Source organism: Poecilia formosa, unplaced genomic scaffold, assembly GCF_000485575.1.
Source record: "Poecilia formosa unplaced genomic scaffold, Poecilia_formosa-5.1.2 Scaffold242, whole genome shotgun sequence".
Lineage (NCBI taxonomy): Eukaryota > Metazoa > Chordata > Actinopteri > Cyprinodontiformes > Poeciliidae > Poecilia > Poecilia formosa.
The window spans coordinates 409,031-414,237 of NW_006800181.1; positions in this window are offsets into that span (position 1 = coordinate 409,031).

The following is a 5,207-nucleotide window of genomic DNA, read 5'->3' on the forward strand; positions in this document are numbered from 1 at the left end:
GCTGAGAACATCATAAGCCATATTAACGATAATATTTGTAATATTACTACTACTACTCCCACTACTAATTCTAATAAATTCATACAGCTAATGGTAAATATACTTATGCCTAGAAAATCCCAACTGCTTGCTGGGATTTCCTAGGCAGAACATATAACCCATGACCTGAAATGCAACAACAGAGCGTTATTTGTAAATGTCACTGATCATAATAACTTTTTGTCAACAAGAAAGTGAATCCAGCAGCAGATCAAGACGTAGCCGGTGGAAAATAAGGGAACTGGAAGTTCTGAGTCAGGACTGTGACATACTTCCTCTCCAAACGACATAAACACTTTAAACTTTAAAATCTCTCACCCCAAATCGGCGGTGGCTTCAGACTTCCACAAGTACATTTGTCTGCAAATGTGTCCTCTGAATTATAACTGAAAATAAAAAGACAAATTGTGAAATACAATTTTGAAAGTTAGGGGTCAGTCTTGAGACAGCTGGATAATCTCTCTCTCTTTGCTCTTTACACAAAACATGGAGCTTCTGACACAAATTATTTTTCTTTTTAAATGCATGAAAACAGAGAGAGAATGAGGAATATTAAATGTCTGCAAGACAGCTGGCAGCTCACTTTCAGTCCCACTGTGTGAGCTGACTTCCAGGGTCCTGTCAAAAATAATAAACTAGCCTAATTAACTCACAATGTCGTGATTATGAGCAACGACGGTTCAACACAGCCGCAAGGATACGATTTAATGTCACCTCTTCATATTAATGTACTTTTCCTCTTGGACATAATGGCAGATAATGTGTTATAGGCTTTAGAGCACTGAGGCAAAAAGAAGCAGCTGTATTCAGATGTCTTAGTGTGTACAATTGTGTTAACCTGTTTAAACATGCTCATGCTGATGTAGAAAGAGGATATGAACAGTTTCACCCAGTCTCAGTCTGTTGGAACGACACAGCTGCTTGCAAAATAGTGATGCACCATGAACTTTTACATCTTTTTCCACATTGAAAGTGTAAACTCTCAGGTATATTCCAGGGATGGGCCTCAGCCCAGAACCAGCAGCCCCCACAAGGCAGCTACCTCCATGCAGGAGGTAGCTGCCTAACCCTTCTCGATCCAGTCAAGGCTGTACAAGTTTCAGTTTAATAGGAGGCATGCCAGAACGAAACCTAACCTATCTAAACAAACACAGAGGCAAGGCAGAAGTTTGCCAGATGTAACATGGACGAAAACACAAATTCCTGGAATGAGGTTTATTGAATAGGTGATTATAAAATGAATTATTCAAACGTCAGAACAGAGGGTGAGTTTGGCAGGAACTGAATACTCTGTGAATCAGAGGGTGCTAAGGGGAAATGCGACAATATCTGTAAAAATGATGCAACACATACCAGTAAATTCCCTAAAAAATGGCTGAGAATTAGGAAATGCAAAGTCCTGGGCAGAGTCGTGCCCAGTAACAAACAACCTGGTTATTGAAACAAGTTTTGATACACGTATCAAGACCTGCTCTAAAATTTCCAGGTGGACGACCAACACCGGCAGAAGACATGTTACCCCAAAACCGTCACCAACTGTGAAAACTTCACACTGGACTTTATGCAACATGGATTCTGCACCTTTTCACTCTTCCTCCAGGCTCTGGGACCTTGATTTATTTAAAGGTTTTGTTGGCTCTAGTGGCCCCCATCTGAAAGTAGTTTGACAGGAAAGAGGGTTATGAGAGAGGGGGAAGACATGCAGCAAATATCGCCAGGCTGGGAATTGAACCTGTGACCACCGGCATGAGGACCAAGGCCTCAATACATGGGTTGTGCTCCGCCCCTGAGCCACCACAGCACCCCAAGGGGACCTTGATTTAGAAATAAAATGCAAACTTTACTTTAATCTGGAAAGAAGAATTTGGAGCACCTGGTTACAGTTTAGGCGTCTCATTTATAAAACAATGTGTAGGATCTATTGGTCTCTAACTCCAGTCCCGCAACCTTCAGATGTCAGTCATCTGGACCAAAACGTTTTATCACGCAGATTGTTTTCAACAAAAAAAATGGTTGAAAACCATTTCATTTGTTGCATAGTCTGACGTTTGTTTTCTTATAGAGGTTTTTGCTGATGCTCCAAATTAAATTGAATCTTTTTTGTCTTGCATTGCGAAATGTGAGGAGAAGTTAGGGCGTGGCATACAATTTAGTCCAGTTGAAGAAAAGGATTTATGTTTAACCGGAGTGCATCTAGGAGCTTGTAATAAAGTTAATATTTTCCTAGCATATTGTACTGAAGCAGTGTGACTGTTATGGTGGTTTATCACTGCAGCTGCAGCTGATCCAGAAGCTGCTGCTCACGTTCTCAGTAAAACCAGGAAGATGGAGCACATAACACCAGTTTTAAAGTCCCTACACTGGCTCCCTGTAGCTCAGAGGATAGACTTTAAAATAATGTTAGTTTATAAATCACTGAACGGTTTAGCACGACTAAACATTAAAGATCTGTTATTGCTCTACCAACCGTCTAGACCCCTCAGATCTAATTGGTTCTGGTTCTGCTCTGCATCCCCAGAACCAGAACCAAACGAGGAGAAGCAGCATTCAGTTTCTATGCACCACAAATTTGGAACAAAATTCCAGAAAACTGTAAAACAGCTGAGACACTGGGTGCCTTTAAATCTCTGCTTATGGCTAAATTAGGGTTAGAGTCCCAGTTAAATGATGTTTAACTAAAGTCCTAGAGGTTGGAGTCCTTGTCAAACGGTGTTTGAGTCCCAGAGGGTTAGAGTCCCAGTTAAACAATGTTTAACTACAGGGGTGCGGGTGTTAATGTTTTTACCTTTTTTAATATTTTTATTTATTTATTTATTTTTTCAAACTCTCTTTCTCTTTCTTACTGTTTATTCAATGTCACATGCTGTTTTTTTATTATGTAAAGCACTTTGAAATGCCTTGCTGCTGAAATGTGCTATACAAATAAAATTTGATTGATTGATTGATTGATTGATCATAAACACATAAAATACACTACATTTCAACAAATACAGATAGTTTAGAACACTGAAATGTGCATGTTGTACATTTTAAGCGGTTACGAAAACTTGCACAATTTGTAAATCTCGGGTATTGCTTTTGATCTGAGTGCATTCATCACAAATCTGGAGTGTAACAGGCCCGAACGTGATTTAAACAAGAGACTCACCGATTTGGGATTTTCGCCAATCATTCAATGGTAGCCAAAATTATTGTGAAATTTATCTTTTATGCTGCGCCCTAGAACAGCAAACATGCCAGTTATTACATGTTCATTTAAAAGCTGCTGATTTGTTAAATAGTGTGTCCAACTTCTTTTACATACACTACATCCATTACCTCTAAAGTTTTGCCCATCAAAACATATAGTCATATAAAACAATGCAGTACACTTCAGTAAATGTTCTTTTAAAAAATCATTAATGTCATGTTTTATCTTTAGTAAACCAAAGACATGGACAAAATGTCCCTTTGAAGATTTTCTTTACGGTATCTCAGTAAACTCCAGGTCTGGGATCTGACTCAACCCATAACTTTCCCTTCTTCAGTTTTCAATTATTCCTGTGTGCATTTACTGGTATGTTAGTCATTGTCATACAACAGGACCCGGTTCTTTGCTTTATTTGCTGATCAGGATGCATGAACTTTTTTTTTTCATCCATCCTGTGATACACAATAAAATTGGACAGCTGCTGCAAATTATCTCCAAACCATTGTCCTCCCTGATTTCTGTCTCATACCTGGATTGATGTTATTTTACTGAAGTTTTATATTTAGTTCACACCAAACATGAGCTCTGTTCTGGTGTCAGAGTAATTCAATTTTAGACTATTTTTTCCAAAGATAAGCACAACAGAAGTCGTAGCTTTTATGACTGTTGTCTGGAAGTGAAACCTGTTCCCTTTTTTTCTGACTGAAATTTTTGTATGCTATATTTCATATATCATTTTCTTAATCTTGCAGTTAACTTTACTATTTATTTTCATTAAATATTAAGCATCCAAATATGTAAAATAAGTAAATAAATAATAAAATAACCAGGCCTGCCTCAGTGTAGTTTATCACATCACTATAAATCACAAAAACTTTAATGTTTAGCCATTTGAATAAAGAGTCATTCTCATTCTGGCAAAGGAACTTATTGTCATCCAGAATGCTTTACCTAAAAAACAGAAAATGGATTGCAGCCTTCCTCTACTTACTTGATTAAATTTCCAGAGTGAGGAATGAAAGGTGTGATGAGGGTTGGTCGCTTTGAAAGAGTTGTTGTAAAACAAATAAGGAAGGACAAGTCAAAGCTCAAGCAGCAGAACCTGTGGAGGTGGGAAATGTCAAAACTACAAAAACTGCTCTCCCACACCTTAAACTGGGTTGAGGAGAAAAGATATTCTTCCATCGAATTAACTTTTACAGATTTCTATAACGAAACCGTAGAAATTGGGATTTTGTCAAATTGGTACAGCTGTGTGAAAAATTAAGATGATGATAAGTAGCTGTCTTATCAGATATGAAGTGTAGAGTTTGACTCCATCTGTGAGACCTGCCTCAATCATTCATTTGTCTTCATGATAATTGATGATTTATTTAATAATGTCTGAGAACTTTGTAGAGCATCAGTTGGTTCCACTGAATTTCATTTAAGGTTACCAGAGTAAAAAGGTCTAAATATAAATGCATGCCATTGGCCTTTAACATTTAACATTGGCCTTTCTGCTCAGCTTATAAGAAAATCCTAAAAGCATGCACTAAAATTTGTGGTTGCATAAAACTGGAAACATTTTTAGAAAGGGTGGCATTTTTGCATGCAACTTTAATTCCCATTTCACTGCGACGCTCCCAAAAAAGAACAAAAGAAGCTCTTAATTCTTCAAATATGCAAAACAGTTTGACAAGTTTCTAATAACAATTTCATATGTTTGTATATTTTACAGATTGCTATAAACTGCTGGTTTAAAACAGTAAAAAGTTACAAAGTGTTCAGTTGAAGGAGAGCTTATTTCTTTCATAGCAGCTTGAGCTTCATATGGATCTCTGCGAGGTTTAGGAGCAATTACTTCTACCAGCATCTTCAAAGCCCTGGTGCAATGCCTGATCAATATGTTTATGGAAACGGAAAACTCAATGCCTCATCTTTTTTCCCGTTGTCAGTGCTGATCTGCAAGATCATTTAGCATTTGTTGTAAATAAGG